The sequence below is a fragment of the Ictidomys tridecemlineatus genome, chromosome 8 (genome assembly GCF_052094955.1).
Source record: "Ictidomys tridecemlineatus isolate mIctTri1 chromosome 8, mIctTri1.hap1, whole genome shotgun sequence".
NCBI lineage: Eukaryota > Metazoa > Chordata > Mammalia > Rodentia > Sciuridae > Ictidomys > Ictidomys tridecemlineatus.
The window spans coordinates 65,037,527-65,064,217 of NC_135484.1; the positions used below are offsets into that span (position 1 = coordinate 65,037,527).

General features: G+C 34.7%; 1 protein-coding gene across 2 annotated transcripts in view; it reads left to right on the plus strand.

Annotated features, from left to right (window-relative positions):
• Positions 1-26,691, plus strand: part of Gpr63 (G protein-coupled receptor 63) — a 43,153-nt gene that overhangs the window by 11,222 nt on the left and 5,240 nt on the right. The window lies entirely within an intron of this gene.

A 26,691-nucleotide genomic window follows, 5' to 3' on the forward strand; every position in this document is an offset into this window, starting at 1 on the left:
TTTCTGAGATAATAAACATGTATAAAATTGGTTATCTTTGTTATTCAGGTTAATAAGCAAACCTTGTCTAACTACTGTAAAGTGTTTGGTTTTGTGAAGAAACAGCATACATTAATGTAGTAAGATAGGATGGCAAAAAGTTTCATTTTTTAAAATTCCAGTTTTATAATTTATCATTTTCCTGTATTGATAAATCTGAAATTTCTGTATAGGTAAGATATTGATATTAGCACTTCCTCTTAACTAAGACTAAAACTTCATTTTGTCTATAGCCATTTTGCATTTATATTTTGTTCTTTGGGAAGTTAATGCTTCTAAATAACACCTTTTAAACTATTTGGTTTCATTTTCCAACTTGAAAGGCACAATGAGTCATGTAGTTTTATATTGCTTCAGGCTCAAACTTTTCCTTTAAACTTCTGGGAATGTTAAAAAGCCACCCATGGTCTGCAGTGCCCTTGTTTATACTCTCAAAATTTAAAGATGCCAATTGCAAGACTATTCTGAATGGTTCACTTTTGAAAAGGAGTAATTCTGTACTTATTTCAAATGGCTACATTTTGGTAGACATTTTAAAAAATATTCAGTTTTTTCCTTCCATTTTTCTCATAGCATTGCTGTGGTTTAATGTGTCCCCTAAAGTTCATGGGTTGGAAACTTAAGCTCCAGTGCAGTGTTATTCAGAGGTAGAGTCTTTGAGAGGTGATTAGGTCTTGAGGGCTTTGCTTTTGTGAATAAATTAATATTATTATGGTTAAATTGGTGTTATTTTTGACAGTGTTTGTTATAAAAACAAGTTTCATCCTCTCTTGCTGGCTCCTGTACTTTCCATCTCCCTCCCTGTCTCTTCTATATGTTCTCTCTTGCCTTTCTGCCTTGCACCATGGGATGACATAGCATGGTCCTGACCAGACGTAGCCCTTCAGTTTTGGACTTCCAGACTCCAGAACCATAAACCAAGTAAATTTTTCTCCATAAATTAGCCAGTCTTTGGTGTTCTATTATAGTAGCTCCAAATGGACTAACATAAACTTACTCAGTTTTTTTTTTCATTTTAATCCAATGTAATATGGTATAGAGTGGGTACAGACTTCGTTGTGAGGAGCAGGTAAATAGAAAGAGTTTAAGAACCTCAGCATTTATATCTATCAGAACTCAGTTACTGCAAATTAGTAATAAAACAGGAACAGTGGTAAAATGAATCTCAATAGTAATGATAAGAAGACACTGAAGTAATTAGCTTGATTACTTTTAGATAGTTATTCCATTCATCAATGCTGATTATCCATCACTGGATAATGAGAAAATTAAGCTTTTACTATTTTGTATGCTCTTTAAGAAATAATTTTCCTCTGGCATTCTAAGTTTTTTTGTTCTAATTTTTTTCATCTTACATAAAGAAACACCAGAATAGAAATGATCTCTAAAACTCACAAACTTAAACTTAAATGTGGAAAGGTCTTTACTCATATCTAGAAAAAGGTCCTTATGGTTACATCATTAGTGGTTAGATGGGGGATACTAGTTTCAAAAGCCATTCTACATACAGCATCGATTAAGGTTGTGGCTGTTGTAGGAAAAGGACTTTTCTTTTTTATCTAATGTGAACTTGAGACTTGATTCTTTCACTGATCTCTCCCACAATCTATGTTAAATTCTGTTTTTTTCCTTGCTCAATTCTAGCATAATAAGTATTCTGTATATGAGAAGAAATTTCACATTTGTTTTATTAGCTATTAGGTGAACTCTACATTTGGGCCATGTTCTTGCAGTGATTATTGCCTTTGTTAAATGTTCATTTAGTGCAGACACACACACACACACACATATACCCACGTGTATATTGAGGGTACACACACACACACACACACACACACACACACACTAACACACACAGTCACTCTTTCATAGGCAATTTCTGTCTGTTGTGTGTTGACCCGTGAATTCCCTGTGGGTTTTTGGCTTTACCTGTCGCATGACAGTTGCATCAGCACTTTGTGAACTGGCAGAGCTTCTGTGATGGTTTCACCTGAGTGGAGGACAGAGGACTAGTGGCAGGTATCACACAAATGGCAGTGTCACTTATGCACTATCAGTGGGGAACCTAGTGACATACAAAAGGGTCCCCTGGACCTTTTCCCCCTTGTGATATTATGAAGCTTTTTGAGAAATTGTTCTTTGAAGTTTAAAATACAGCTATTTTATCACCTTGATCTTTTTTTAAGGTTCAATATGAATATTGCAGATTTTCTTTAAAAAATTTCTTTGGCAAGGTATTTTGGGAGAGAGGTGAGCAGGGTTTATATTGGGAAGTTATATACAGTACTTTGCATTTACAATGACAGATATGTAGCCCTTTTTACTTGGAGTGACCCTTCCCAATTATTTGATGCATAGTAATTTTGAATATTAAAATTTAGGAATAATAGAAATGGGATGGTTTTAGAAGGCAAAGTCATTTTTAGAGTTGAACTCTGCTTTATAACAGGATTTAGTAGAGAGAGTTCTTCAGCTGGTGAGATTCCAAGAAACATTAAATATTCACCAATTCAGTTTTAGGAGACATTTGTTTCAGGACCACATGCATTTTGTAAAATTTTATTTAGTACAATGCAATAATTCTGCTTTTCATCCTTATTTCTTTCTCTTACTTCCTGTGACCACTCTTTCCCACCCATTCCCCACCAAAAAATAAACCAGAATTTTTTAAAAAAAATACAACTGTAACTTGGAAGCCAAAACACTCTAATCTTTGGATTCATCTTGCTAAAATATTTCAAAATCTGAAAAATTCCAAAATCCAAAGCCCTTCTTGTCCCAACCATTTTAGATAACATATAGCCTATAATTTTGTTGTTGTTGTTGTTGTTGAAGGGAGGAAATAACTGTAAATAAGTATAGAAGTCAAGTGGAAAAGTATATGTCAAAGGTTTATATTGTATATATTGACAGCATAATAAAAGACTGAGAGTGAGGGCAATGTAGTTAAGAGACAAAGGTTCTCACCGAGTTGCTTAAGTCCTCATCATTGCTGAGGCTGGCTTTGAACTTGCAATTCTCTTGTCTCAGCCTCCTGAGCTGCTAGGAGTATAGCCATACGCCACCACGCCTGGCTGTTTCCTTGATTTTATCTACTAAATGCTTAGAATACTAAAACAAAAGTCTTATTGCATAGATTTTTGAACTTGAACTGTTTTAAATATGACCTTTAGATTTTTCAAAGCCTCCCAAGTTAACCAGAATTATTTTGATCATGCAGTAAGTCAGGGTCAAAACAGATTTGCCGTTATTTCTGAGGATGAGTCAGCAATGTTGTTCAGCAATCCTATTTTAAAGTGGTGTACAAAAAGCAGACTGATCTTTAGTTTTGTTCTCTCTTGCATTATTTTCTGAAATAATTTCATTATTTTATGAAAAAGATTTAGTAATTTTGTATTTTCCCTTGCATTTGTTATTGGAATTTGCTATGATATTTAATTACATTTATATACCACAGGACCAATGGACCAAGGATCCATCCTTTGATTTTTTTTTTCAACAAAAGATACATATGTATGTATTTTTATATATTGTATATACAACAGTCCACCCTATATATATATACACACACATATGTATCATATCATATATATGGCCGATTCTTGTGTGTATAATATATGACGTTATATACATATATGCAACATACACACACACATATATATGATATGAAATTATTTGAGGGGCTATGATGATGTTGAAGGTCCTTTTGTTTTTTTTTTTTTTTGTTTTTTTGTTTTGGTTTTAACCAGAGATTGAATCCAGGGGTGCTTAAACACTGACCTGCATCCTCAGCCCTTTTTATTTTTTACTTTTGAGGCAGGTTCTCATTAAGTTGCTCAGGCCCTTGCAGAGTTGCTGAGCTGGCTTTGAACATGTGAATCTCCTGCCTCAGCCTCCTGAGCTGCTGGGATTAACAGGCATGCACCACCATGCCCAGCTGTGAAGGTCTTTTGAGTCTCATCCTATGAGACTTCTATTATACCATGACAAAAAAAAAAAAAAATGTGCCCAGTTGATGGGAATGAGGTGGGGTGGTGAGATAGGGAGTGTACCAGACATATCTGTTATACCAAGAGATTATGCTTGAAGTATCTCAGATAGAGATATAGTCTGTATGTGTGGGAGGAAAGAGATATACATGTGCATCCCACGTGTTTTAGTAGAAAGCATGTCAAAGAAGAATGTCAAACAACTAGCATGTAGGTTGATGCCTGAAGTACGTTTGTTGAATTGACTTGTCTGGCACTTTCAGGGATAATCACAATCAGCAACAGAAAATGTTGTTATGAAAAACAAGTAAGCCACACTACAGTTCTATCTGGAGGTACAGGAATACATTAGGCATAGTTGTAAGACATTTCTAGAAAGTCTAGTAAGTCATTTTTCTGAAATAAAGGAGGTTAGAGGAAGAGTAGCATAGGTATTAAATTCACAGTGTAGAATCTTGAAGTGAGAAACAGGTTTCAAATCAGTCTGAGGTGAGGCATCGAAAAATAGTCATGTTCAAGAAAGAGTAGAATCCTAAACGTGGTTGCAGTTTTGGTCTTCTGGAGGATGTGGTTTTCTTCTCTGGCCTAAGTAAAGTGCTAGCTTGTACTTGTTGAGCACTAAATGTTACTCCTTATAATAGCTTCAAGAGCTCAGGCATACAATGATAATTTCCATTTTTTCCTGGTGAGGAATGAGGTACTGGGATTAAGTAACCTGCTCAGGCACTGTGACTACTGCCAAGGTGGGCATCTGGAGGAAGTACTTGGACATGCTCAATAGATAAAATTGTGGCCCTAATTTTTTATTTCTTCCAAAAATCATTTGTTATGAGATGCAACAGAGAAGACAGTGCTAGTATTTTAAAAGAAACATCAGTATGAAGGAAAAAGCATTTAGTTTTGATTAGATAGCTAATTTTGAAGTCTTGGGAAACATGTGCCAAATTTGTTATTATTAAAGAGAAGTTAAATGTATAACCCTCATGTAGATAGGCATATGGGATTAGATGGATTAGAAATTTGCTAAGGGACAATTTAAGAAAGTGGAGTGGCAAGCTGAGGTGTACCCAGAAATTCAGATTGACTGTAAGCTGAATTTAAACAAAACAAAACAAAGACTGTTGTGGAATTACACAAAAATGATAAAAATAAGCAGATTTTATTTTTTTCTTTCTTATAAAATAGCATAGATTTTGATGGGGTATTTGTGGGAACAAAAGAGGTGATCTAGAGATTAATATGAAAAGATAGGCACAGATATTTAGATTACTAATAATAGTCTTAGGAAATATGGGGTGCTTTTAAAAGTAGTGACTAGATAAACACATTTAAATTTTGTGCTTTGGGGAAAACAAAAATCCTGTTCTTCTCTGTTTGTAACAGACTGATGAAATTACATTTCTTATATAACAGTAATAGTTGCTTAACTGATTAGGTATGTTTCAGTAGTTCCTCCTTGTCATCAGCTTCTAAATCTTTAAATACTGTATTTTGTTCTACCCATGCATCATGGACATGATGAAGTAAACAGGTGAATGCTTGTTTTGCTTCTTTAATGTCTCTTCTAAGGAATAGAAATTTTTATTTTTTATTTTTCAATTTTTGTTATTTATAAATGGACACAATATCTTTATTTTGTTTATTTATTTTTATATGGTGCTGAGGATCAAACCCAGGGTCTCTCACGTGCGAGGCAAGTGCTCTTACCACTGAGCCACAACCCTAGCCCCCAAATTTTTAAGAAATGTCAAATTCTTTGAAAAGTAATATTAAAATGTATTTTAGTAATATATTAAAATATTGAAGAAGAAATTTTTCTCTGAATATGAGAAAATTTAAGCATTCATTTTACAATATTTGGAAAATATAGGAAAGTGAGAAAAAATGTATCACCAATAAATTACTGATCAGAAGTATTTGTTAATATTTTGGTATGTTTCTTTCCAATACTTTTTAAAAATTAAAAAAAAACAGCATATATATGTATATATATATACATATGTGTGTGTGTTTGTACACACACACACACACACACACACACACACACACATATATATATTTATATAGTAGTTGTAGATGGACAGAATGCCTTTATTTGTATATTTTTATTTGGTGCTGCAAATTGAACCCAGTGCCTCATGCATGCTAGTCAAGAGCTCTGCCACTGAGCTACAGCCCCAGCCCTAGAATATAGTCTGTATATACTGTTTCATAGTCCTTTCTGTTTACTTAAATGTGAACCTTTATATTGGTTCTGATTTCTTGCCATTATGTACATGAAAAAATTTCCAGCTTAATGGAAATATATTTTACATTTCAAAAAATTAGGCATTTTATTAGTTTTTAATTATTTTACCAAGTGGCATAACCATCCAATAATTGATTTGGAACATTTTCTACACCCCCGCCCCCCAAATAAGGTCATTCATTCCCATTTACAGTCAATACTCCCATCCATGGTGCCAAGTAACCATTAATCTACTTACTGTCTCTATACAATTACTGTTTCTGAACACTTCAAATAAATGGGATTATATACTATGATTTCTTGTGACTGATTTTCTTTGCTTAGCATATTTTTGACATTCATCTATAACGTAGCATGTATCAGAAGTTTATTCCTTTTTATTGTAGAACAGTATTCCATTGTATTGATATACTACATTTTGTCTATTCATTCACCAATTAATGTACCAATTTGGGGCTTATTATGAATAATGCTGCTATGATCATTTATGTGCAAGTCTTTATGTGGAGATACATTTTTATTTCTTTTGGGCAAATATCAGGATTGGAACTTCTGGTTTGTATTAGAATTTAACGTTTTAACTTTTTAGAGAAACTGCCAAACTTCTTCAAAGTATTTCTACCATCTTACATTCCTATTGGCAGTGTTTGAAAGTTCCTGTTTTTCCATACCCTTTCAAACATTTATTGTTGTCTTATTTATTATAGAGTTTATCATATTATTTATTATTATTTGTGATTAATAATTTTACCAAGTGGCATAAATTTTTTGAAATGTAAAATATATTTCCATTAATTTATTAAAATGGCTATTTATTATAGTACTCTAGTGGGTATAGTGTCTCTTTGTGATTTTAATATGCATTTCCCTAATGTGATGATGGTGATGTTGAACATTCTTTCATGTGCTTATTAGTCCTTTATATATATTCTTATTTGTCTATTAACACATTTTATTCATTTTTGATTGGACTATTTTAATATTCTTGAGTTACAAATATTCTTTGTAAGGTTTGGATGCAAGTTTTTTATTAAATACGTTTTACAAATACTTCTAATCAATTATTTTTTATTTCTTAATGCCTTCTGAAACACAAAATTTTTTAGTTTCAATTATGGCCAGTTTACCAATGATTTTTCTTTTATGTTTTGTTGTTTTGTGCCATATATAAATTATTTGCCTGATCCAAGATCTGGAATATTTTATATGTATTTAACTATATAAATGTTTAAAGAATATTATAAAATATTTCCTTTTTTGTTTTAGTTCTTTTTTTCTTTATTTTTCAATTATTATTATTATTATTATTATTTTTTTATTTTTTGGCAGTGCTGGGGATCCAATCCAGAGACCCTCACATGCTGAGCAAGCACTATACCATTTAGCTACACCCTCAGACCATGGGACTTCCATTACAGCAACAGAAAAGTGAATAAGACAGTCAGTCAGTCTTTTTGTAGATGCTTGAATTAGCCACAGAGGTACTGCCCTGTGTTACTTTATCTTCCTTTTCTGACCTTTTCATATATTATGTGCAGGGTTATGACAACCTTAAAAGATGTAGCAATGTTATTCAGCCCCCATTATCTTTGACTCCTCAAATTTGCCTTTTTAAAATTTGAAGTAACACTTTTACTTCTGGTGAAATCAAATCAAAATCCACTTTCACCAGCTGTGCATCCACCTCTGAAAAGTAAAATTTTTGGAAAGTTTTAATATATCTATTTTAAATGAGCTTTTGTTAAAGTTTCACATACAGACAGGAAACTGCACAATTCATAAGGACATAGCTCATTGAAATTTGAATACAAAATGAATACATATGTATAACTACTACACAGATGAAGAGAAACCATTATAGCATCCCAGGAGCTCATAGAACCTCCCAGAAGTCCCTTCATTCTCATTAATTCTACTCTTCCCCAAAGGTAACTACTAACACTATAAATTAATATTGCCAGTGTTTGAATTTTATGTAAATCAAATATTATATTTATGTGTCTGTGCCTTTTGTGAGATTCATTCATTTGGTGTGTTGCAGTAGTTTGTTCATCTTCATACTTATGTCTCATTTCATTATATGAATAGTTCACATTGATTTATCAGATCTACTATTGATAAACATTTCTCCTGTTCCAATATTTGGTTATTTAAAACAGTATCGCTAGGAATATACTTGTACTTGACTTTTGGTGCCCAATGTGTGCACATTGTTCCATATAGATTTTCTCTGGAGTGAGATTGGTGTGTTAGAGTAGGCTTGACTACAAAATGACCAGAAATGGCAAAACAGAGTTACCAATTTACACTCCCAAAACAGTATATGAAAGTTATATTTGTACCACCTCCTCAATATTTTTTACTGTTGTTTAGCAGTAAGGTTTAGTCATTCTTTTGGATTCTGTGTCTTTTGAGAATTTTATTTGCATTTCCGAGAACCCTGAGGGAAAACCCCTTTAGGTATAACATGGTTTTTGTTTATTCTCTGGTTATTTGGATATCTTTGTGAGGTTTTTGTTCAGTTTCTTTGCTCATATTTCAACTGAATTGTCTGTGTTTTTTGTATAAATTTACTGATATTTAAAGTGTGTATTTCCAAGGTGTGAGTCCTTTATCAGTTCTGTGGTTGCACTTCTGCCTCTGTCACCTTGCCTTTTCGTTCTTGTAATGATGCTTTCTGATCAACTTATCCATCTTTCCTTTATAGCAAGTGCTTTTGACATCCTGTTTGAATTTTACAAATAAATTCCATTAGGAAACTTAAGATGAAGAAGACACTTAAGCTAATTAGAGGTTAGTGTTTGGATATTGTGAGGCCAGTTCAATTTCTGTCTGTGCCTATTCCAAGAGTGAAGTCCTTCAGAAGTCATTGCTGTCTCCTCCCAAGAGTACTGACCCCAGCTTCCAACCCCTTGGGTGGCTCTTGTTCAGCTTCTCACCTCTCAGCAGCCTCTTTTGTCCAACTTTCAAGCTTATCAGCTACCTTTAAGCCTCTCAGCTGCCACTTTTCAGGCTCATAGCTTCTCAGCTGCCTTGAGAAAACCTCTTAGCTGGTGTTTTAGAATTGGCTCATAACTCAGGGGACAAGTATCATAGATTACAATGCTACCATACCTTTCCATATTCTTCTCCCTGAGGTCTTGTCCTCTCAAGTTTTGCCCTGCTTTGGAGCTCTTAGATGTCTTCAAAGAGGATTATCAAAACTATTTGGTATACTGGTGGTTCTTGGTGGGAATGTTGGTGTACCACAAACTTGTCTTTCTTTGCCAGAAGAGCAAGTCCCTGGGAATGCTTTTAAGGGTGTTGATATAACTTCCTGGATTACAGTTAGGTTGCCCTTCCATTAGTGGAGTATCAATTTACTGGAATTATTTTCATCTTTTAAGTCTTTGAAAATCTGCTAGACAAAAAGTAATACTGTATTTTAATTTTACTTTTTATTCTAGTGATACAGAATACTCTTTCAAATGATGGTTAGTCTTTTGCCTTGTGTATTTATGATTTACCCGTTGAATACATAATTTTCATGAATTTTTAAGAATTTGAGATCACATTCTCCTTTGTAATGTACCACATTCATTGGGAGCTAAGTACCGATTTCATAAATCTCCACAAATGTAAAAAGGGGAGTACATGTTTTGTCTTCCTTGTGTGAAGTTAAATTATTCTCATCTCTGGAAGCATTATCTAAGTGCTGAATGGCAACCTTAGCAGCTGCAGTTTATAGAAGTTTAAGAGTTAGTGTTAGACTGACTTCCAAGTTCTAAAGCATGCCCATACTAAAGCATGCCTGTAAAGCTTTAGATATAATCTAAAGCATTCTCCATTCACATAATTTATTTTACTCTAACCAAGTGTTTGGATTTCCAGAAATCATCCAGACAACTGAAATTTTAGTCAGCATTTTGAAAATAGTGTCTGAGGATGAGGGACAGTGGAATTTTCCTTATGTTAGGCATCTTTGGTTCTTTTAGTTGAGGAAGTATAATTTTACTCATAGAAATGTCCTTGTTTTAGTCACTGTCCTATATTTATTTTTGGTCATTTCATCAACTCTGCATAAAGCACTAAAGTACAGTGTCTACTCTCATGCTGACACAAATCCTCAGAGAATGGTGTTCTGAAGAAAAATGGAAGCCTCTGGGGAAGGCTGGTCTCCAAATAAAACCTTCAAGATATTAGCCCAGGGGTATGGACTGGATCTAGAGACAGCAGTTTTAACATTGCAAATTGCTATATTAATGAAATAAAAGTCCCTTTTTTCTTCTTAGGGTGACGAGAGAGAGGCAAAAAGCATTTTGAAAAAAGCAGAAACTTTGGAGCCAGCCCTCTCTGGGTTCTAGTTATAGCTCTCCCAGTGCTGGAAGGATGTCACTCTCTGAGCCTCCATCTGTGTGTCTTGGGGAAAATAGCTTAGTAATAATATATTTCAAGGACTGGGACATAATAATAAGGGTTATGGAAAGGGTAAAATTGCATATTTTATTTTTTTCACATATTCTCAAATTAGACTTGTTCCCCCCTTAATGTGTTGATGATTCCCAGACCAGAGCCAGGTTATTTGATTTCTAATCCTAGATCTGCTATTTACTAGCTGTGTGATCCTGGGCAAGGTACCTAATTGCTTTGTTGCTCAGCTTTTTCATCTATAAGAGGATGGTTATGATGCCTACCTTCTAGAGCTATTAATCATACTGATTTTTGTACAGAGTGGTGTCTGGCTAATATGAAAGCACTAACTAAGTACTTGATGAATATAACTAAACACCCAAGGCTGATATGAATTGGTTATTGTTACTAATAAAGGTAATGGGAGTAGAGAGAGGATGAGAGGCAGTGGTTTTGTTTAAGAAATGGTGGACCACTGGTAAGAGAATGTATATGATAGAGTTTTGTTAAGTGAAATTTGGCAACTCTGAAACTGGCACAAATTCACATGATTGCTGTTGCTAAGTAGGAATAGCAGAGTGGTGGAGATTTTCACTTTTAGCTCACTCTTATGAGAAATTGCAGAGAAATGTTTTTACAAGAATGGTATCCATGGTATTCTCCACTGTCAGGAAAAGAGACCAATAAGAAAAGGAATGTGACTTGAATGGAAAATGCTTACATGTAGCACTCAACCAGCACTGATAAATACGAAATATTTTTCTCATTTAGTTGAAAAGTTGCTAGGTATGTATGTGTGTGCGTGTGTACACGCACACAAATAATATAATTTCACACATACACATATATATATGTATATAATATTGTATATTTTAGAAATAAAGTTGGCAGTGAATAAGTCTATGGACTATTCCCTGAGTACCATTGAATTTCATATTTGCTTTGAATTAGCATAAATAATACTAGAGCTATCCTTTCTTTGTTGAATTTTTATACTTATCATATCTTACATTCCAGGTAGTGCCAATCTTCAAATAAGATTTCATTTCAATTCAAGCGTAATATGTAGTGGACACATGCAGATGTGAACCATAGCTGCTTCTCTCAAAGATCAAACAACAGAAGACATCTCAAAGACAATGCAAACTTGTTGGTGAGACTCAAGGGTGTGTATGTATCTGTAAGATGAGGAATGAAATGCTTTTTATGGCAGAGTCATTTTCTTTCCATCCCAGATTTTACACAGAGTTTTTAAAAAGAGAATAAAAACATATGGGTTCCGTGGTTTCTTAGCGTGAACTTTGAGAGCATTTCTACTACTGAAGATTTTTAAAGTTTGCACTTTATTTTCTGAAGACTTCTTTTGGCCATAGTAGGTATTTTAAGATATATATATATATATATATATATATATATATATATCAATAAAAATATCTATATCTATGTAGTTATTCTGAGACATACAAAAAAGTTTTACCAAATGTTACCACCAATACCGTTCCTATTTTATTGGTTTGGTTATGCTTATGTGTCTCCTAAAGTTATTAAATGACCACAAGATGACATGTTATAAATAGTAGAAGGTGTCTGGAAAAAAATATATGTATATATAAATTTAAAATCAAAAGTTTCATCCATAAAAAGAAATAAAGATAAACTAGACTTCATCAAAATTAAATTTTAGCTTTGCAAAAGACTCTGTTAAGAGGATGACAGGGCAAGTTGTAGACTGGGAGGAACTATTTGCAAAACCCTGTCTGACACATGATAAAATGTAGATTTAGAAAGAACTCCCAAAACTTAACAGCGATAACAAAGTAATTTGAAAATGGGCAAAAGAGTCAGAGAGAAATTTCACAAAAGAAGATATGTAAATGGTAAATAAGCCATGAAAAGATGTTCAATATCATTAGCCATTAGGGAAATGCAAACTGAAACCTAATGAAGTTTTATTTTTGTTTTTTGGTACTAGGATTAAGCCCAGGGTCCATTTACTACTGAGCTGCATCCCCAGCCCTTTTTATTTTTTTTTATTTTGAGACAAGGTCTCACTAAGTTGCTCAGGCTATTCTTGAACATGATCCTTCTGCCTCAGCCTCTTGAATCTCTGGGATTACAAGCATATACCTCTAGGCCAGGCCCTGATGAGTTCTTACTGCTTATCTGCCATGATGGCTAAAATTAAAAAACAGGCAATTCTAAATGCTAGTGAGAACATGGAGAAACTGAATCGCTCATACAATGTAAAGTAGTACAGCTATTCTGGAAAACAGTTTGGCAGTTTCTAATAAAATTAAACATGCAGTTACCTAATGATCCAGCAATTGAACTCTTAGGCATTTATCCAGAGAAAAGAAAACTTATAATTACACCAAAATTCATATATAGATTTTCACAGAAGCTTTGTATATTGTTTATAAAAGCTGGAAACAATGTCTCCCAGTGGGCAAATGGTTAAAAAGTTGTTGATCTATGTATTATTATTCAGCAAGAAATAAGAACAACTACTGATGAATAAAACAGCTTGAATGAATCTCAACAGAATTATGCTGAGTAAAAATGTCAATCCCAAAAGATTACATACTGTATGATCATATTAAATTCTTAAAATGATAGAATTATAGACTCAGATAATAGATTATATCAATGGTTGTCAGGGGACAAGGGTGATGGGGGAGTAGAATGGAAGGGTGTGTGTCCTTAAAAGGGCAACAAGTGTGATCCTTGCAGTATAGAACTGTGTCTGGACTGTCCATTGTCAGTATCTTGGTTGTGATATTTTATATAGTTTAGTAAGACTCTTGGGGAAATTGGATAAATAAGATATGAATATTATTTCTTAAAACTGCATGTGAATCTACAATTATCAAAAAACAAAAGGTTTAAAAAATACATATTACTTGGTTTACCTCTCAGATTCTAATATATAGATGTCATTCTAAACTATGGAGACAATATATTTAAGTTGAATCAAAAATATTCCATAACTGATTTAAACTCAATATACTATTTTCACCTGTAAATTGGTTATTTATGAAGAATCAGTTCATAAGAAAACATGATATAAAGGTTATTTGCATTTCCTCAGTATTTTCTGAACCTAAGAACAAGCGAGAATGTCAACAAATCAATGAGAAAATATTTTTTATACTTTCCTTGAATTTCTCCAATATCTTAGCATTGGTATACATATTCAAACACTATTGCAGAGCACAGGTATGATCAACTCCATTTCTGTAGCTGGACTCTCATTATTATTGAGAACAGTGCTTCCCAACTTACTGGCAAGTTGAAACAAGTCATAGCCTTTTACTTTTCCTTAGGCTAGAATAGCAGTGAGTTTGTAAGTAGAGCTATAGAGGTTTGACACCTGAAAACATCTTAGCCAGAGACCCTCCTAACTCAGTTCTGCTCAGTGTTAGCTGAGTCACTCACTCAGCTATAAAGAATATTCTTATATAGTTAGGGTTTAATGTATTGTAATTTCCTTAAGGCATGGTTTTATTCTTTCTTTCAAACACATTGAAAATATTCCTGTGACTCAAGTTAATTATTTTTACTTTCTCATAAAAATATAAAAGCAGCTGGGCGTGGTTGTTCATACCTGTAATCCCAGAGACTGGGGAGGCTGAGGCAGAAAGATTGCAAGTTCAAGGCAAGCCTGGGCAGCTTAGGATACTCTGTCTCATAATTAAAAAAAAAATAACAAAAATAAAAATGGCTGGGGATGTGGTTCAGTAACGGAACGCCCTGGGTTTAATCCTTAGTACTACAAAATACATATATACATATATACATCTACAAAAGCACATGAAACATGTTTGAAAAAAAAAAAAGGAAATAACACATGCCAACCATCATTAATACCCTACTTTCAACATTGTTTCTCTTCAGTCTGTATGTGTGTGTGTTTGTGTGTATGGTGTATTTACAGTAGGCAGGGTATGGTGGCACAAGTTGCTGAGGCAACTTGGGGAACTGAGGAACTCCTAGGTTCAAGCCCCTGTACTGCCAAAAAAAAAAAAAAAAGTTACAGTGTATGCAGTATATGTGTAGCATTTTATACCATTTTATGATCTAATATTGTATTCTGTTTGTTTTAATCAGCTTTTTCACTGCTGTGACCAAAAGAGCTGATAAGAACAATTTTAGGAGGAAAAGTTTATTTGGGTCTCACTGTTTCAGTGGTCTGAGCCCATAGACAGCTGGCCCCATTCCTCCTGGACATTCCCCCAGGGATCCACCTCCTCCAGCCAAATCCTACCTGCCTACTGTTAGTATTCAGTTAACCCCTATCAATGGATAAACATACTGGTTAGATAAAGACTAATATTTACAGAATATTTTTAATTTAAAGGAATCCCAGAATGCTGGGCTTTTAAAAAGCATCAGTCACCACCTGGCCTTAGTTACAGACCTAGGCAACTTTCTAACTGGTGCCTTATCCCTGGGTAGATAGTGTCACCACAACATAGTGCTAACCAGAAGGGGTACATAGAGTAAACTTGGAGCAGAGAGAGGGTACTTCCTCCAAGATGAAGCATTGAGAAGGATTCCTGGAGAGAGTGAAGTGTTAAAGAAGATGTAAGGGTGACCTAACATCTTCTTTAACACATCCTAACATGACCTAACAAGTATGGAAGGCTCTCTAGAGAGGGACCAGCAGGTATCATGGCCAATCCCCACACTAGTCACTGCATGGAGATGGAGCCCTTGTTCACATGAGTACCTCCATGGCCCGGGGGCCCTATTCTTCCTAGATGATAGGAGAATGGGTGCTAGTAACAAACATTAAAACAGGTGAGCATGTTGTAATCTGGGAAAGAAAAGAGGAGGGAGGCATTTCCCAACCACATGTACATTCTTCATATTTTCTGATACGTTTTTTAGGTGATCATTCTTCCACACTCCTCAGTTCTGAATTCTTGTCAATTATAAGTATGTTGGATCCCTCAGTTGATGAAGATTTTGTATATATGTGTGTACACATACCACCATTGCTGTAGTTGATGGGAATCTATGAATGTGTTAACAAGATTTGGATTGTGATTTACAAAAAAAAAATTTCACTGATATAGTTTGATAGATGTATTTGAACAAGGAGGGTAAGGCTTCCCTTAATGAAGCAACACCATTTTGGAGACTTTTACCTTGGGACATAGTCTTAGCAGTAAGACGGAGGAAAAACAGTTAAAGAATTTCTTAAGAGGTAAAATTCACAATACTGAGTCACTGGTTTTATGTGCTGGTAGAGGGATGAGTGCTATTTTGTGGGAGTGAGTGAGTTTGCACTCCGGTGGCACTGGATTGGTAACCTATGAGTTTGTGTTTAGTCTCTCTCTTTCATGGGCCTGCTTGCCGTTCCACTTTCCACCATGAGTTGAAGCCCCTTGCTTGAACCATGTCCTTGAACTGCCCAGCTTCCTGGGGCATACACAGCTTAGAGTGGCTACTCCAGAACTGGGAGCCAACATAAGCCAGTTTCCTTTATAGATCACTCTGTCCGGAGTATTCTGTGACAGCAATGGAAAATAAACTAAGATGATAGAAGGAGATATTCAAGTTTTAAAAGAGCAGTTAGAGATGCAGACTGGCTTATAATTTGTCTTAAGATTTAGAACTCATTATCTCATAAAACTTGGTATTTCCTACCATGTGTTGAATTTACAGTCAAACATCATCATGAGAAATGTCAATGGTTGTGAGTAATGGTCTGTGGATTATTAAAAGCTAATGAAATGAAATCAGCTGCTTTTTGGCTAGTAATAGTTTGAGGCAGGAAAAGATCCTCCACAGAACAATGACCTAGTGAATGTGAGCCACAGAATAAGACATAGAAATAGACAACAAAGGGAATATGAGCAAAACTCATCACCCACGGAGCACTTTTTTTGTTGTTGTTTTGCATTTCTAGAAAGGTTTCAGGTTAATCTTGTATTAGCCACTTAAAAAGTACATTTTACTAGTTTTTAATTATAATTAGTTTACTTTTCTATTAAATGCTGACCTTTCTTCCCACTTGAGTTTCAGTTTTAATTGCTATCAGAAGTCACTTAGGATATTCTCCTTTGAAACAGCCCTTGCTAACATTTAATTTCCTCTTAGTATTTGTTGGAATGACTAACATGAATGCAAATAAATCATCTTGCTTAATAATTTAATTTTTAAAATGTCCATGGAAAAACTGAATGTTCCTTTGAACTATTAGAAAATTTTTTCTCTTTTGTGACTGAAATTAGAAATATATTAGGAATGAAACTGTGTTATAGACTATTGTCTATGTAGTTCATGTTGAAAATATGCACAGAGCATTTTTTCCCATAAGCTTTATTTAGCACAGGTTTCAAGTTGAATATACCTTAGAAATCAGTGAAAATCTGACACAATAAAGATTTTATTTTTATTAAAAACAAACAAATACAAAAACGATAAGGGCTGGAGGATAGCTCAGTGGCAGAACATGTGCTTAGCATGTGCAAGGCCCTGGGTTCAATCTCCAGCATCAAAGATAAAGTAATTAATTAAATAAATTAAATAACTTTAAACCAACCCTCCTCTACCCCATCCCACTCTACTCTATCATTGCACATTATTTTTTTTGATTAGTTTATTCAAAACTTCCTTTTAATGTACTTATGGATAAGTGAAGGAATAACAGAATTCAACTGAAAAAATTGTGGATATTACTTTAGCAATGTAAATATATTTGTTAGCTATTTTTTAAAATTGTAAAACAAGATGCCCAATGAAAGTGATTGCTTTTGATTTTAATGAAATAAAAGATGAAATTTGAGCTGCTGCTTTATTTCCAGAATTCAGAATACTTGCAGTATATTTGCTTCTCTCCTGTGCCCTTTGCTGACCTTTCCCTCTTGCTAATTATAATCTTTAGATGTGGTAAGGGTCTGATGTAGGCAATGAATAGGGATTTGATATGATTTATCTTCTTTCTTCTCTGTTAGTTTTCTGGTTACCTTCATTCATGAATCAGAGGAAAGATGGTGACAGAGGGAGTAAGCCTTGAGGGCTAAGTAAAATAATTCATGGCTAAGAGTGGCAGATAATAGAGGAGGACAATCGTATGACAATTCTTCTTCTCCTGGCATCTGGCCAGGAATGAGAGATGCTCCCTAAGCTTAGATAAGAACTCTCCTTTCTCTTAGGTTTCTACTGTGTTCAACACAAAAATGGAGAGTTTGAGTAAAGACAGTATTTCGAATCTTTCCTGTTTTAGTCTACTACAGTAATGAATCTACTGTACACTTGGGAGCTATTCTTATAGTCCTCTTCTGGTCTTTATAAGCAGTCCACTATGTGTTCACTTTGCTTATTGAAGGGCAGAAGAATTAGAGAGAAGCATTTGTTTCAAGATGGTGCTGCTGGATCCTTTCCAGCAGCTAGGATAAAGGCCAGACTTCAGAACATGTTCAATGAACACATTGGTTTAGAGGTGTTATGCTGGGACTGGAGATGGTAACAGACAGAGGTCTCTACTGGGAGCCCTGAGAAACTTGAGCCCACGTTTTTTGCTTGAACTATTATAGAGAAGATCTTCAGTCTCTGGTTTGCTTCTCACTCTGGTCTCAGTGGTTGAAGGGAGGGTGATACAAATACATGGTTGCTGATTGCATTTTAACTATGTTTAGAGTACATCGCTTTTTTTTTTTTAGTGCATAACTTTATGATAGGGTTGATAGGTTACAAATAAGATGGATTGTGACCTACATCCTAGAGGAATTTCACACAGGAAACAAGAAAAGTGTGACAGAGTAATACAGATCAGCATTGGTTTAATTTGAAAAAAAATCTACAAAACCAGAAATAAATATGGAAAACATATTTTGCTTCCTTAGTTTGATAACAGGAAAGAAATCTTTTTTTGTCAATTTGGTGAATATTTTGCTGTTTATGTACATATGCATATATGCATGCATGCATATACACATTATAAATGCACATGTACATATACAACAATGGATCATATGTTATGTTATTCTTCAAGTAAATGTTATTTACTTAGTGTATGATGTACATTTCCTGCTCTCAGTTCTGTAGATTATCCTATTCGTGATAGCTGCATGCCATTCCTACTATGCCCTTACAACAACAATTTATTTAACTTTTATCTCATTGATGAGCATTTAAAGGAGGTTTAGTTTTTTTTAACCATGAACTAATGCTGTGGACAACATCCTTATCTAATTGTGCCATTGTTTGTGTAGTATAAAATTCCAGACAATATTTAAATTGTTTTTTAATGTTGAAGAAAAGTATTGCCTGGTTACCCTTCAAAAAGTTGCACCAGTTTTAGGCACACCATTTATTTACAGTAAAGATATTAATTGAATAAATAGTTGAAATGCTATACAAGATTTTAGCTATTATGTTTTATTTTGATAGCACTTTGTAGTTTGTAATCTACTTTAATTATCTCAGCCATCTTATGGTGTGGTTTCATATCTGTATTTTTTATAAATTTATTTTAAAATTTGTTTCTGATTAGTTATAAATGACAGTAGAGTGCATTTTGATACATTGTACACAGATGGAGCACAGCTTCTCATTCCTCTGCATTTTTGAGATGAGGATGTTTGAAAATCAGAGAAGTTTATTGTCTTGCCTGAATATTTCAGTAAGTAAATAGAAGGGCCACAACTTTGACTAACATTTTTTCTCTAAAGTGCTTTTGAAATCCTTATAGTAAGATAAAGTTAGGAAAGACTTGAAGTGGGCCATTCTTAGGTAATATTTTCTTAGCATTTGTGTAATTTGATAGGTTTTAAATATTAGTGGGTTACCATGGGTTTGAAAGGAAGAGAAAAATACAGGAAATGATTCAAATCAAACTACGTATAAAGAAAACATATCTATGGAGCCATGAAAGGATTTTAAAAAATTTACACACACACACACGCACACTCATACACACACACACACACACACACAAAACACACACACACAGGCAACCTGATGAATTTTAACATCAAGGTAGACTTTTACATAATGACTTTATTTCTAAGGGTATGGTCTATAGTGTAATGCTCCCATCCTTTTTGTAAGAATGTCAACCTGAACCATGGTAGAAAAAACAGGCAGTTAGACTCTGCATTTAGCTTGTACTCTTAGGATGTAGGCCACAATCCATCTTATTTGTAACCTTGGCCATCTAAACTGCCAAGAGAAGGCTAGCAAGGTTCTCCTAGAGGGGACAGAGATGCAGTGACAGGACTGGCAAAGTCAGTATACTCCAGCATGTATGTGGATCTAAGGGTGGTCTCATATCTCAGACTGGAAATGGAGTTTGATTTTGAAAACTTCAAGGCTCAGAATAAGATCATGCAGCAAAAAGGAAAAGTGGGGAGCAAAGGGGGAAAGAAGAGAAAGGAGGAGAGGAAAAGCATCTTAAAGAAATGGAGACAGGGAAGAGATGAGGGAAAAGGTCCTGTTTAGTTGACTGGGGTTCAGGGCAGCTGTCCTACTTTTTGCTCCTCCTCTCTGCATTCCCAGTTTTGACTGAAGGCTGCCTCGCAGAGTTTTATGGAATTCCTGAGCACTTGGACATGTGAAGCACTTCTCTGAAAAACAGCTGGCCTTTATATTCCTTATAATCTATCACCACAGAATCAGGAAATCTTTTGGGGGCACTGAAACAATTGGCATTAAAATCTTTCCTTTTACTTATTAAATACTTTTATTAGGATTTTAGAATTTCCCTTTCTTAATTTGTTTCATATGAGGTTATGCTTAAAAGGTGGTTATTCTGATTATAGAGACCACATGTGTAAACTAATTTTATTACTTTGGAATTTAATTGTATTTGTACCACATAATATTGGTGACATCTACACTGGGAATCACTGTTAAGATTTTTTTTAAATAGAATCTCATTTTTGGAAACAAAAAGTATTTGAATTTCCTGTACATATTTAGATTCCATATGTCATAGATTTCTTGGCAGACCTAGACATTTGTAATCAAGACATCAAGCCCAGCATTTAGATGAATGTCTTCATTAAAATACAGACAGAATCTTGATTCATTTCTCAATCAAATACATTTCTAAATCTATTGTAGCTAGTTTTAAATTTAATAATATGTCTTTGAAAATATATAAGTGATGTAAATGAAAAAACACTAGATGTTATATTTTTCTTGAACCTGTAACATTTCTGCACATTATTCTCAGTATTACCAGTATAGAGCCATTGGTCAAGAGCAGAGTTCCTGGGTTTAAATCTCAGTTTTACCCATTATTAGTTGTGTGACCTTAGGTAAGTTACTTTACCTCCCTATGGGACAGTTTTCTCTTTCTTATGATACTGATTATAAAAATAACAATAATATCTAAGAGTTTCTGTGAAATTTTAAATAACTAACAAACTCAAAGAGCTTAAGACACTTCTTGACATTATATTTCCTACCCAAACTCAGGAGAAAAGAGGTCATTCTCTAAGAATAAACATTGTACTAAATCTCTTGCTATGTCTGTTCCTTTATGCTTCTCGATACTGAGAATTCTAAATGCTTTGTTTTTGAGTTCTTGCTCTTTATTCCAAAAGTGTAATTGCAGTGAGTATGAGCTTCCTGACTATTTTCTTCTGATATACACAGGATATTGTGTGAAATGAAGGAGGCACAGGATATTATAAACATGATGACATTATGCTTGATGGTTTAATTTGCAAAAATACCCAGGATCTGGGTGTATTCTAATACGAGGAAAGTCTTCAATAATGGAAGTAATCCTTATAATCAGCAAGCTACCAGATGCCTGACTAGTGTTTCCAGGACATGATGCCATATCTAATAAGTTGAACTTTGGTTCTTATGTTGCTAGATTGAGTACTCAATGACTGTGGCCAGATTGGATTTGGTGAGAAGTCCATGTTGCTGAGCCCATATATAACCTACTTCCCTTCTGCCGTGGCCATATTGTTCATGAGCCCTTTGGTGAAGAACAGGGGTGACTAAAGAAGGAGATTGATTAAGCTCCATAAATTTAGTCATCTACCTGATAATTAAGTCCTTTTCTCTGAGATTGTTATTCAGTGTGCTTTAAATGACCAGTCAGCCAAAACACGAGTCACCATTTGTGAATGATTGTACCTACGCACCTCTGATGTATCTCCTTTAAAAAATGAACAACCAGGTATATTGGTCAAAGTCTTGCCTGGTTGGAGCTTTTCCCTTTGTATGTCCTTTAGGGCTCCCAAGGAGAACCCTCATGCTATCATATCACTCTTTACTTTTGAATGGCAAGCATATTGTATAACACCATTTTTAAATCAGACCTGGATTTTTCTTCTTTAGTTAACTGGTCATAAGACACCTCTCAGTGATGCTACAGGTTAAGTTTAAAGAGAGGATCAATGTATTAAGAATAGGAGTTATGAAAATCTGAGCCACTTGCTTATATTACCCACCTGTGCCCATAGGATTTGCCAGGCATGATTTCACATATACAACCTCCACTTAAGGTTTAATGTCCTGTGCACTCATTATATTATTATTATTATTATTATTATTATTATTAGGTATCAGGGATTGAACTCAGGAATACTGGATCACTGAGCCACATTCTCAGCCTATTTTGTATTTTATTTAGAGACAGGGTCTCACTGAGTTGCTTAGTGCCTTGCTTTTGTTGAAGCTGGCTTTGAACTCACGATCATCCTCCCTCAGCCTCCCCAGCTGCTGGGATTACAGGCAAGCACCACTGTGTTGGATTGTTAGGGTCTGTAAACAAGTCAGGATGGCACCTGGCAAATGTTAGGGTCTGTAAACAAGTTAGGATGGCGCCTGGCATTTTGCCAGAGGGAGTGGTTTGTGAAGTAACGCCAGGGAGCCATTAAGTGTGGAGATTCCTTATTGGTTGACTGCTGTATCTAGTTTATGTTAATTAGGATAAGCTTTGTGGAATGTATATATACCTCTTCTGTCCTACAATAAATGGCTCCCACTCCTGCTGTATCAATGTACACAAGTTGTTCGTCACCCTCCGGTTATTTTGCTGCAGCCGGACTGCGGTAGGATGTACTCTTAATTTTTATGGGTTTGGAGGTCAAGCAAAATCAAGTTCAAATGGAGTGCTCATCTTGCATAGTTTTGTTCCAAAAATCTAAATTTCTGTGCTGTGATTCAGCTGTAGGGTGTCTCTCAGTTACTATATATTATCCCTGAATGCCACAGACAATTAAAACACCAGTGAATCTGTTGAATTATACAGACCAAGTGAAAGAATAGCTTTCATAGCAGTCTGGACCTATTTTTGAGTCTTATTCAAACCTGGAAGCTTTTCAAGTTACTTGATAAATGGGTCAGAATAATGTCAAAATGAGGTGTATATTGCCTCAATGGGGAAAAAAAGCACATGCTAGATTCTATGCCTCTTTTTGTAGTAATAGGAAGAGGGAGATAACATTTTGTAAGAGATAGCCTGACATTATTAGATCTCTAGAATATTTACAAAGATCAAGTGCCTCTGAATTTTTGAAGGAATTTCTCCACCCTCTGACACATATATAGGGAAGTTACTACTTACTGTTGAGTCAGCATATGATTGGATAGCATGGCAGTGTATGGAATGGAGTGGCAATCAAGGTCCCTATGGGCTATATTATGTCTGTGTTGGAGAGTTGGTGGAGTCCTAGTAGGATAGTAGGAAGCAAAATCCTTCAGATAGTCTTTGCTAACAAATATAAAGAAAAAAACAGAACTTGATAGATCAATAGTTGTTTGCCAGATGCCAGAGAATATGTTGATTTGCTCCAACAATGAAACCACATCTGGTACCCAAATATGTCCATTTTTTTGCATGATCAATTAGGCAAATTGAATGGAGATGTGGTTGGCAAGATCTTCAACTTTCAAGTCCTCAATGGTGATCCTAATCTCTTCTATCCCTATAGGAATGAAATTGTGCTTTTGGTTGTTATTTTCATAGGTAGAGGTAGTTCCAGAGGTTTGCGTTTGACCATTACATTATTATAGCCTTACTCCAGATTAAGAAGCCAGTGAGAGACTCTGCTGACTATGTCTGAACCAACTTTATATTTCAAAACTGGGAAAAATAACCATGGCATGAATTCTGGGATGACTGGGAGTTGGTCCTGAGCCCATAATCCATAAATCATAAATCATGTGATTTCTTTAAACACCTGCTCAGGATAGTGAAACACAGTACCACAATACACTCCAGGAATGAGTGTTAGTTCAGAGTCATATTCAGCAATCCCATAAAATTCTGAATATTTTCTCTTTCTCCAATGTGAATTCACCCTGGTACTTGACTGCAGGTGTTTTGGGGGAAGACTGAGAGGAAGATTTATAGTTTAAATATTTGGCTGTTTCATACATGAATACATGACCAGTGTAACTCCACCTCATGTTCAACCACAAGAATGGGATCCTAATTATAATAAGTTATAGTCCATGTATATATAATATGTCCAAATACATTCTACTGTCCTGTATATCTAAAAAGAACAAATAAAAAAATTAAAAAAAAAATGTTGCCGTGTAACAAGGTCCTTCCTTAAGAGGACCTGGCTTCCTTTTACTCAAGGGCTATAAGACTGTGTATTGGATCAAATTTGAGAATTTATTGAGGGGCTGCATCTTTCTATTTTTTAGCTTTTCTGATTATGTAGATTAAGTAGGATCTATTAGGTTTCTAATGGTCTCTAGAAACACCAAAGATCTCTGCAAGTCAAACTATTCTGACTACAGGTTTCACTCAGTTGCCATTATGGTAACCATGCTCACTTTATCTCTGGGTAAATGCTGTCACTCAGCCTGTGACCCTCTGTGATACTGTCATCCCCATTCAATCCCAGTACCCCATTTCTAAATGGTAATAGTGCCCATTGTCATTCCTGGCCTGCAGAGAAAGCTCTTGCAGAGATCGTCAAAGATGCTCTGGTGATCTTCTCAACCAAAGTGTTTCCCGAAGCCTTGATGAAGGCAGTGTGTCCTCGGGGTCTTCTAAGAAAGGAGCTAGGTTCTCATGCTGAATGTTCTCTAAATAGTGACTTGATTTCCTTATTTGCAGTCCACACTGATAATTCTTAGTTTGGTGCTTGTCAGGTTCAGTTCTACCACAGACTTGGGCTACTGGAATGGGGATGGATGCTGTCACATGATGCCTCAGAGGAGAGGAGACCCGGGCCTGGAGTAGGGTTTCAATCATTTTTGATTTTTTGATTTTCAGTTATCTTTCCAGTTTTTGCTCCACATGTACTTTCTGTGGTTACTGATTTCCACAGCTTCTCTGGAATTTATAGGGAGGTCTATCTTCCTCAAAGCATATTTCCTTGAAAGGATTAAGGATACTTTGTTTTCTGTTCTGCTTTGTTAAGTTAGTAAGCATCACACCATTTGCTTTTTGCCTTAAAATATTTTTTAGATGTGTCTTTTATTCATACCTCTTGTCCTTTGGGTTTGCACAATTTGTTTTAAAAAAATCCATTAATTGTCTATTCATTGTGATTTGGGGGATGCAGTGTTTGTTGTGAGTCTACCTTTTTTTGGGGGGTAGCTGCTGGGGGTGGACTCCAGGGCCTCATGCATACTAGGCAAGTGCTCTAATTATTTTCTCTTCAGTGACTGAAATATAGTAAGCTCTTCAATAAATACTTGATGATTAACTAAATGAATTGATTTTTAGAAGTTTTTATAGTAATGGGAGGGTTAATGGCAGAAAAGTCGTTATGGCTACATATACAAATATAACAACTTTTAAAAAGCACCTTTTAAATTAAACCTTTGCTTTAGTTTCATTTCTTTGTTTTGTTTGTTTTTATTCTTCAACATAGTCCAGGAAACTATTTCATTTTAGTTTTTAAATTTTTATTTTTTGGGGGTACTGGGGATTGAACTTAAGGCTTCATGCTATACCACAGAGATACTCCCTCAACCCCCGAGGAAACTGTTTTTAACTGTGTACTACTGAAAGATGGTATATATTTTTAAATGTGTTTTAACACAATTGTTTAAACACAACTTAAGGTGTTACATTAGACTTAAGATGTACATTTTTTCATTTATAATTTTTCTCAGGAGGTAGACTTATATTGAGGCTGACTTATGTAGTAAGCACAGTTTTATTTTTAATGATATATATGTTTTTATACTGATTATGATAAAAAGCCTTTCAACAACTTTAGTCCCTCCCCACTGATCCCTTTTGGGTTATAAAGTTTGAGAGCCACTGGTCAAACATGGGATCTTGTCCAGGAATGTTTGCATTTCACAGTGAATATGTGAGGATGGATAAAATGTAGTAGATGCAAAGAAATAAGCTATAAAATGAGAGGAAGTAGTAAAATTGATAAGCTGATCAAATAGATCAGTGTTTTCTTATTCATAAAAACAGTGCTGGACAAAAAAAGGGGGTTATAGATAGATACAGGTATGGTAGGGAGCCCATAATTTGGCTATGATGTTGGGTCTGAGATCTCTCAAGTGAGATACACACCTTTCATATGTCAAGAAATAAGTACATGAAATTTTGGCAATTACCTATAAAAATCAATTACTTAATTCTATATCCATATAATGAGCAAATTACAATTTTGATTACAATTTCTGTATATTTTTTCCCAATCTTTTAAGAGTTTATTGAAGTCTAGCAGATTTTAAAAAGTTTTTTTTTTTTTAAGTAAAATGTTATTTCTCTAGGAAAGACCTACAGAAGGAAGAAAATTAGCTGGCGAGATAATAGATTAAGAAAACCCCTTACATAAAACTTGTGTATTGTAGAAATTGGTAAGAAGTTGCATGTTTGGGTTTATTGGAATGAACCCAAATACTATGTGTATCTCTAAAGCTCTTAAAAAATTATTACTCATAGGAGAACCATATAATACAATGTGGACTAGCAAGGGCATAACATTATTTTAAATTTTAAAAAAGTTAATAATGATGTTATAACTTTTATCTTTGGGGCAGTAATATTTTGAGATCCTTTTCACTTTATATATGAATGCCATGAAATTTCCATCATGGTTGACTCAAAGTAAAACAATA